Source organism: Lactuca serriola, chromosome 8 (genome assembly GCF_051521515.1).
Source record: "Lactuca serriola cultivar US96UC23 chromosome 8, Lser_US96UC23_V15, whole genome shotgun sequence".
NCBI lineage: Eukaryota > Viridiplantae > Streptophyta > Magnoliopsida > Asterales > Asteraceae > Lactuca > Lactuca serriola.
In genome coordinates this window covers 171,167,609-171,178,107 of record NC_136415.1, presented here as the reverse complement: position 1 = coordinate 171,178,107, position 10,499 = coordinate 171,167,609, and positions in this window count along the sequence as shown.

Here is a 10,499-nt window from a genome sequence, read left to right as displayed (position 1 = left end):
AGGCTATGGAATGATTACAAACGGTGATTTCACGATAAGGAAGGTTGCATACGCGGAAGGACTACAACACAACCTCATCAGTGTATCTCAGCTTGTTGGAGGTACCGGTCTCAAAGTCTCATTCGACGATGAGGGTTCTGAAATAATTGAGAAGAAGACGAAAAGAGTTATTCTCAAATCGGAGCGTAAAGGCGAAATGTTTCCTCTAAACCTCAAACCCATCAAAGGAAACCCAACTATCTGCCTGTTATCCAAAGCACAATCTGACGAAAGCTGGCTGTGGCACCGAAGACTCTCTCATCTCAACTTTAAAGATATCAACAAAATTGTTACTAGAGGTCATGTTCGAGGTCTTCCATTGCTCAAGTTCGATAGAGATCATTTGTGTGATGCATGTGAAATGGGGAAGCAGAGTCGTCAAAGTCATCCATCAATAATAAACACTAAAGTTGTTGAACCACTAGAATTACTTCATATTGATTTGTGTGGTCCATCATCTATCGAAAGCATCGGTGGTAGCAAGTATATTCTTGTTATGGTTGATGACTTTTCACGTTTTACATGGGTGTTCTTTCTGAAGCTTAAATCTGAAGCGACTCACAAGCTAAAAGTGTTCATCAAGCAGATTGAAGTACAGCTGAAGAAGGTCGTTCGCAACATCAGGAGCGACAATGGATTAGAGTTCAAAAATAGAGAATTCGAAGAATTCCTGGCAGAAAAGGGAATCAGTCACAACTTCTCAGCTCCCTACACACCTCAACAGAACGGAATTGTTGAAAGACGAAACCGATCTTTATGTGAAGCAGCCCGAACCATGCTAAGTTTCGCTTCCTTACCTTTATATTTTTGGGCTGATGCTATTTCTGCTGCTTGTTATACACAGAATAGGTCATATCTCAACAAGCGCTTCACTCTCACTCCTTATGAGATCATCAACAACAGGAAGCCAAATGTGAAGTTTTTCCATGTGTTCGGTTCACGGTGTTTTATCTTCAATTCTAAAGAACACTACAACAAGTTCGATGTCAAAGCCGACGAAGGGATATTTCTGGGCTATTCTCTCACTTCTAAAGCATATAGGGTATTAAATAAGCGTTCGAGAAAAATAAAAGAAACTTACTACGTGACTTTTGATGATAGCTATGTCAAAAAGCTAAAGGCCAACGAAGACACAGCTGGAGAAATCTTTCCTCAAACTGGCCAAGTCACAGCCTCGATCGCTAATCTATTCGAGAAGTTCATGGAGCTTTTTGATGAACCAGAGAAGGCCACTCTCTCTGAAGCCAGTGCAGCAGACAACAAGGTAGATCATATGAAGCAAAGTGTTGAAGACGCTGCAAGGAGAATGAATGAAGGAGGATCAAGTTCTGACGAGCCTCCATCACCCAATGCTTCAGTCGAGGGGGAGGATCCACCATCATCATCCCAGCCGAGCTCACAAGTTGAGGAGGAGCTAAGGTATCAAACAACGCCCGAAAGCTCAGCACCACAAGAAACCACTGTTGCTCAAGATTCTCAAGACATTCCTGTAAGATCATCTATCGAGGGGGAGCATGCTGATATATCTTACGACTATGAAAGCCAGTCTGAACCAGAAGAAATGATAAACGCTGAATTAGATCCAACCTTTGATCCAAACTACCCTCCTCTCACCAAATGGACCAGAGATCATCCTGTCTCTCAAGTTGTTGGTGATGTATCTGAAAAAGTTCTGACTCGATCACAACTCAAGGCAAAACAGACTTCCTTATTTTCAAAAGTCAAATTCTGCATGTTTAACTCATTCGTATCAAAAGTTGAACCAAAGACAGTTAACACTGCTCTTGATTACTCCGATTGGGTTCAAGCTATGCAAGACGAACTGAATGAATTTGAAAGGAACAAAGTTTGGCGACTTATTCCAACTCCTCCAGATGCCTCGGTTGTTGGTCTCAAATGGGTCTTCAGGAACAAAATGGACAAGGAAGGGAATGTTATAAGGAACAAAGCACGTCTGGTAGTGAAAGGATACTGTCAGGAGGAAGGCATTGACTATGAAGAGACTTTCGCTCCTGTAGCTAGGCTGGAATCAGTAAGAATATTTCTAGCCTATGCTGCCCACAAAAACTTTGAGGTCTACCAAATGGACGTCAAGTGTGCATTTCTCAATGGAGAACTCGAAGAAACTGTGTATGTTGAGCAACCTCCTGGATTCGTGAATGAAAAGTATCCTAATCATTGTTACATTTTGGATAAAGTCGTGTATGGACTGAAACAAGCTCCGAGAGCCTGGTATGAAACGTTGACTAAATTTTTAAAGATGTCCAAATTCAAACAAGGTTCAGTTGACCCAACCTTCTTTCGTAAAAAGGAAGGTAACCACCTTATGATCGTTCAAATTTATGTCGATGATATCATCTTTGGCTCAACGAATCCTAGCCTAACAGCTAAATTCAGAAAGCTGATGGAGACTAAATTTGAAATGAGCTCAATGGGTCCTATTAACTTTTTCCTTGGTTTAAATATTAGACAGGGACCCGAAGGCATCTTTATTAATCAGGAAGCTTACACGAAAACTCTCTTAGCAAAATTTGGCATGATGGGAGATTCAAAAGTCAAAGTTCCAATGGCGTTCCGCACCAAGCTCACTCCATCCTTGGATAAACCGGCTGTTGATATTACGCTTTATCGTCAAATGATAGGCTCTCTAATGTATCTTACTGCTAGCAGGCCTGACATAATGTTTTCTGTTTGTTACTGTGCTAGATTTCAGGAAAACCCACGCGAACCTCACATGCTTGCAGTGAAGAACATTTTACGATATCTCAAGCGAACTACCTCTTTAGGTCTATGGTACCCTTCCAACTCAGGCTTCTTCGTTCAAGCCTACTCAGATGCAGACCTTAGAGGTTGTGGACTCGACAGGAAAAGCACCACTGGCGGCTGCCAATTCCTTGACGGGAAGTTGGTTAGCTGGCAGTCAAAGAAACAAACGTGCGTGTCTTTGTCTACAGCTGAAGCAGAATACATTGCAGCTGCATCCTGTACCTCTCAAGTGATTTGGATCCAGAGTCAACTCCGAGACTATGGACTCAATATGAAAAAGATCCCACTATATTGTGACTCTGAAAGTGCAATTAGGATCTGTCATAACCCAGTGCAACACTCCAAGACCAAGCACATAGCACTGAGGTATCACTTCATCAAAGATCATGTGGAAGATGGAAACGTTGAAGTACACTTTGTTAGAACCACTGATCAATTGGCTGATGTCTTTACCAAAGCTCTTCCTGAAGCGTCATTCAACAAAATTCTACAAGGGCTAGGTATGATGGAATCAGAGTCAGTACCACAAACTACCTCTCAAACTCAAACGTCAGAAGCGAAATAGACCGAACGTTCGGGTTCGGTTGAATCATCTGCACTCGCTCATCATTTCAAAGGTAGTTTTCTTGGTTGTAAATTTCATGTACAAAGTTGTTTATCTTATTGTCAAAAGTATTTCCTTTTTGAAAGTCTAAATTCCTTGGTTTCTCAAAAATTTTCAAAACCGAAACCAACCGAACGCTCGGGTTCGGTTTTTCAAAATTTTTCAAAACCGAAACCAACCGAACGCTCGGGTTCGGTTTTTCAAAATTTTTCTCAACCGAAACCAACCGAACGCTCGGGTTCGGTTTTTCAAAATTTTTCAAAACCGAAACCAACCGAACGCTCGGGTTCGGTTCCAAAGTTTTTTTTTTCAATGTTTTTCTTTTCTTTTCCAAAATTTTTTTTAATCTTTTATTTTCGTTCTTAGTCTTATTTTTCTTATTATTTATCATTTTTTTATATATCAAAACTCCAAAAATATTCTGTTCTTCATTTGCTTTTTGTCTTTAATTTTTATATGTGTGTTCGTTCGTTTATGGGGAAATATTTGTTGGATTAGTTAAGTGTCCCTAGAAGCATGCTGCTGTATGTGCCCAAAGCCTCATCAGATTCTGAATAATAGCCTTAATGACTTGGTATACACAAACCTTGTCTTCCCAATTAGGCTACTACTCTCTTATTCTAATCGTGAGCTACCTAACTCTCTTCTCACATGAGATAAGAGTTTTCTGCTTGGTCCTACTTTTCACAGTAGAGGTACTTTTCTTTCTTACACCATCTCCATTACATTTCTCCATTAAATTCGTTTCATCAACGTAACCCTTGAGACTCTCAGAAATTACCACTAAGGTTTATGGTTACTCAAAAACTGTGTTTATGATCTTAGTTTCGTGCCACTACGAGCTGAGTGAAACCCAAAATTCAATACCAACTCTGAATTGACGGTGAACAATTAATTTGCTCAAGTTTTCACTAATGAATTGACGGACGTATCCTCATGAAATCTCAAGTTTTTCTTTTGTGTGATTCCTATGAAATTATTAAACACCATAACATTTCTTCCCTTGGGATCCAGTTTTATTTTTATTTTTTTGAGATTTTATATTTTCCAAGCCACTTTAAAATCATTTCCTACCTACTTGTTCAATAGACTACACCGGTCTCACAAAGACTTTGTTCACTTTCTATCTTATTTCAAGATTAGGACTGTTGAATCAAAGCTAAAGTCACCCTAAGGAACCTAATTACAAGAAGCCTTTCAACACTTCTTAATAAGTGTTTGATCATTATTCAACGGGAAACCACACTAACACTTTAAGGTCTCTCTTGACTTTGAAGGAAGAGATTCGTGCCCGGGATCATTTGTTTCGTGTCATTATTGACATCATAATTATTCCTAAAAAGATTTGCTTTATTTCTTTTCTTTTCACACCCTTAGCACGAAAATCTTTGATTTTCCAACATTCTGGTACTAATAATTACAGGCTTTTTCTTTGGATCGGTGATTAATTATAAAGATGTGGTCAGAATTAATCCACGTGGGCGTGTTATTCAAAAGATGTCGTTACACATTAAAGGGATAAGATGAAGAGTTGCTGACTCAGGCGGGAGATTAATTGATTTGATTTCAAACGGCGAAACAGGGAAAGCGTGCGAATTTGAAGCGTCTAATCTCTAACTGACGTCGCAGACGCGTGTGCGAATTTGAAACGATTCCTCTCTGGCACAGAAAGGCGCGTGTGGATTTGAAACGGTTTAGCAGGAACGGCGCTTGATGGGAGGCGTGTTCTTCGGAATCTGACACTCTCTCTCATGCGTGATCATCGGTTCCACAACTGTCACGCATCAGTCACTCCGAAAAACTCTTGGTATTTCGATGGAAGATTTGGGCAGATTTTTCTCTCTCCTTAAACCCACTATAAAAAGAGACATCCTCTCCCATTTACCTCTTTACTGCATCAAAATCCCCAAGAGCGCAAAACTTCCCTGAAACCTAACTGTTCATCATCTTTTTCCCATCTTCAACAATGGCAGATTCATCCTCCGTTCACGCTACTTCTCACATCCTTCCCATTCGCCCTCAACAATGTCTCGTAATCGATTTAACCCCTCACTCATATGACTCCTACATGTTCCCAATCATCGAGTGCTTGAAGTATTCACCAATAGCACCTGCACTTTCGAGGGTGGAATCAGTGCCCATGGAGCTCTTATCGCAGATTTATGCGACTGCACACTATGATAAAGTGGTCGATAGGATCTTCTTCGAGGTTTCTGATCACAAAGCCTCTATTTCCAAGCAACGATTTGGCTCACTGCTAGGGTTTGAAGCTGACCCTTCAAGGGTTAATCCAGAGACTATTCCGATGGGGCATCTCTTCAATATGTTCTACAATATGGGGTACACGGAGGCGCTCACCTCCGTCGCAAAGTTCAAAAAGTCATGTTTACCGCCACAGTGGAACGGAATGTTCACTGTGCTTTTCAAGGGTCTTTCAGAAAGGAGCTTAGGTTCAGATGGCTCCAGTCGACTATTCCTGTCCATTCTGTACGGATTTACAACGGCGTCAACATCGACTATGGGTTGGTTCTCTGGCAACAACTCATCCAGAGTTTATCTTCTTCTTCACGACATTCTGAGGTGTCGTATGCCAGGTTTTGGACCTTGATCACTAAGTGGGCGATGGATAAGAACAATGTCCCCACTGTTGCCGGCGCACCGATGTCTTCGATTGGTACATTTCATACCACGAAGATCATCGTTTCAGATGCTTCAAAATTCCCTTTCAATGGTTCCATTCCGGAGACCATGTACGCTGATGTTCCAGCTGACAGCAGGATCATCCGGACCTACAAGGAGTTCAAGAAGTCTGGTCCGAGGAATCTCACGCCGGAGATGCTAAAGTCCATTCACGAGGCCGATCAGCCTGCTCCAAGAGGCAAAAAGGCAGATAAAGGCAAACAGGTGGCGAAAGGGGCTAAAGGCCCTTCTCCTAAAAAGAGGAAAGCTACTAAAGTTGCTCAGTCCCCGCAGCAGAAGAGGCGAAAGACTCAACCAAAGCGAAAGCTCATTATTGCTTCCTCTTCCAGTGAGTCGGAAGGTGAGCGTTCGGATTCAAACGACTCTCCAAGAGGCAACACACCTCCAAGGGGCAACACACCACCCAGATCACCTACCCCTGATATGCAAATCCATACCTCTCCGCTTCCCTCTCCTACTCAAACAATTCCTACTTCCATTCCCACCATAAACCCCTTTACCAACATTCCAAAAACCTCATTCCCTATGCCACCACCCATTTTCACCGATGCAACAACAACATCTACTGCAAAGGTTACAACCAACGTATCTGATACGGGGGTTCATACCGATGCAACCAAACCACCGTCATCAACCGAACCCATACACACAACCGAAACCCAACAACCACCCGAACCTACCCCCACTCAAACACAACCCGAACCTACCCCTACTTAAACTCAACCTGAACCTACTCATACCACAACACCACCAGCTTCACCACCACCACCATCTCCCGGTCATGCCTCTGACGGAGATAACCCTTTCCTAGGCGGGGAACACATGACATTTGATTCGGTCTATTACAGTCGGTTTCAAGTACAAAGCGACGATGATGAGGATGCTCCAGTAACAAAGAAGCACCTTAAGGAGCTCCATGAGAAGGTCGACTTGCTCATTGCTTCTTCCTCCAACTCTCAATCATCTCTCTCTGAAGCCGCTCTTCAGAAGATTGTTGATGCCTTCTCTAGGGCTCAGCAAGATTCGGTTGCTTCTGCCACCGCCGCCATAGATGCCTCGACGAAAGCTTGTGAGGCTGCGAACGAAAAAGTCGATAAACTATTCTCTGACGCCTCTACCCTGTTACAATCTTTGCAGGAGAGTGCCACTGCTACCAAGACAATGTTGGAACCAATTGTTCAACAGTTGGCCACGTTTGTCTCCACGGAGTTGAAGTCATTTGCCACACTTCGCCAATCGCTCAGTGACGACAACTCTGCCCTTCGTGCCTCTATCGACGAGCGCCTATCTAAACTCCAAGAGGATCTGGCCGCTGAAAACTCGATGATGGACGTTCTAGCAAGGAAGACCACTGCCCTAAAGGTCAAGAGTGCTCAACTTTCAAATTCTCAACAACAATTTGACGCTCTTCGATCCGAACGGGAGGTAATCAGGACGTGTGTTTCGGATGTACACTCAGCTATATCCAACATCCTTGAAGCGCACGATCCGATCCTGAACCATTCTGTGAGGCGTACCCTTGCAGAGAAACTCGCTCCTGCCCTGGATCTGCTAAGTAAAATTGAAGGGCTACCCAGTTTCGTGTCCACTCCGAAACAAGGGGGGAAAAGGAGTCCGGATCGCAACCACCTCATTCCTCAAAGGCAACTCACACAACCGAACCTCCTCCTACTGGCCAAGCCTCTGGTTCGGGTGTGAAGGACAAAGGCAAGAAAATTGCTGAGGATGAAGAGGAAGATGATCAAGAAACCATTGCCGACTTGCTGAAACGCAAAAGTCGTTGCAATGTTGAAGATGATAATGTTCGTGTGGCGAGAGAAGCTGAAGAAGCTGAGCGCAAACAGAAAGAAGCCCACGACCTTCTTGAGAGTAGGAAGACTCTTTTCCTTGCTTGGACTCTCGAGAGGATGATAAAGGAGGCAATCGATACCCCGAGTATCTTATGGCTTGAACCGGTAATCTCCTTTGACTGCTACAACTCTGTTGACTCTCAGTTCGACATGCCCTTAACCCGAAAGGCGTTCATCTTTCACACCTTCGCCAACGTTGCTGAGTTCCCTCATCCTCATCCGGAGGTTGATCGGGAATTGATTGAGTTCTATCTGAAGGCCGCTCAACCCCAATACCAAACCTGGAGCGCTTAGAAGATCATCAACGTTCGGGTTCTGAAGCCATATACTGAAGGGAGATTTATCAACGTTCGGTTCAAAGTGCTCAGAGGGTCTGCAAAAACCGAACATGCCATCTCTTTAGCAGATCTACCGAACCTCAACCCCCATGACTGGATCGTTCTGCACAACATCCTTCTGACTAATGAAGCTGAATATGGTCCGATCATTGACCATCTCAAGAGGATGTTGGTGTGCTATATCATGGAGGTCGCCCTGATGGATCAGGAGATTGCAAATGTCTTCAAGAAGAAACCGAAGATCTCTCCTGTTGGCTCGGCCAGTGATCTAAACCAGATGAAGATGGGAAAAATTGACCCGAGGCGAAACTCCGTCATGTTCACTAGGAGTGAAGGACAGAAATGTCTCTTTGCCTTAGCTGATAAACATCTTTATACCACTGCTTGTCTTGAGCATGTGCTGGGGATCATCCACAGGTGCAAAGAAAATACAGCGGATGATATCAAATACTTTGACGATATGATACAATGGTACATCCGATTCAGACAGACAATCCTCGCGCTTATCTCTCGTCTGTTTGAGACTGTAAAGAAGAAGGTTCCTGCTGCTGCTGGCCCAAGTAAGAAGACAAAGTGATCTCGCTCCAATTTGACGCAAAGGGGGAGATTGTTGGGTAGCTTAGCGTAGCATTTTTGATGTATTGCGTCTATTGGGCCCGGTTAATAGTCCATGTTTTGTACTCCGGTTTGGGCCTGTCCAACCGTGAGCTGATAGGGTTTAGTATATAATAATGTGCTTGCATGCATATTAGGTTAACGATTAAAAAGGATTGATAGCAATTGCGATAGCTTTACAGATTTTCTTCATCGTTCTTGTAAACCCTAAATCCTCTACAATAGAAGTTCTTTATCGAGCTCTTCTGAGGATTGTTTATTAATCATTCGACATCTTTTGATCCATTCTTGTGTTCTTGCTGTTTATTCATTTATTTCTTTACCTGTTTTATAGATCTAATCGATCTTCAAGTTAGTTTTAACTTATCAACTGGAAATGGATTGTATGAAGTTGCATTTTATATGAAATTTGTGTTAAAATATAACTGAATGTGTGAATGAAAATGTTAGACTAAAAAAATTACAAGTTTGCCATCTTCTTACCAAAAATATAAAAGTTATAGTTTTAACATATTTGGTAATATTCACAATATATATTACTTATGAAATATAGGCTCTTAACATTTTGTGGTTCTCATTTGAAGCACTCCACACACACACACACACACACACACACACACATATATATATATATATATATATATATATATATATATATATATATATATATATATATATATAAAGAAACTAGTTATACAGTAAAAACAAAAGAACCACGATCAAAATGATTAATAGATGTGATTAAGATAAGATTTTTTATATAATTTTTTTAATTAAATTAATGGTTGAAAAAAGGATGATAATGTAAAAAAATAGTCACTTTTTTCTACTCCTAATTAAAACATGTCAGCCTTATTTATCGCGACCCTATAACCTATTCTCTCTCTTCTCTCTTAAATCACCGTCATCACATCCTTTTTTAATAATACCAATGATTCTTCGTTATCAGACTCAAATCGTCATCGGCTATGTAACACACTGCTTTTTGTTAGATTAAGAGGTCTAAAGTCTTAACTAAATTGATATAATATTAAAGAATAAAAGTAATATCCTTTTTTGGTTGCCCTTATATCCAAGAAATAGCTTAGATTGATTACATGAAAGAGATAAATTGATTTATTTATATACTATTCAATTAATATATTAATTACAAATAACAATAAATAATTAGGAATTAATCAAAATTAATTCATAATTAATTATGGGTTAATTAGAGTTAATTAAGGGTATAATTACTCAGCTGTAATTGTTCAATAATTGAACAATGGAGATGATCTACACTCCTCCATAGATGATCGATTTCTAGATCCCTTTGATAGGGTTCTGGGAGCCTTCATTTGATAACCAAGAAACTAGATAATTACCTGATTTAAAATATTATTACTATATGTTAAAATGTAGGGTTTCTAGGGTTTTTAGGCAACTATAAATAAATGATTGACCCTTGCTATTTTTGGCTATCACATTGCTAAGAGGAATGTCAAAATTATCACCTCTATCTCGTCTCTCCTCTCTATCTTCAAGTTTCTTGCATTATGGGTGTGAAACATTAGAGGCTCGCATAATTTTGGAGCTAGGTTTTACAAG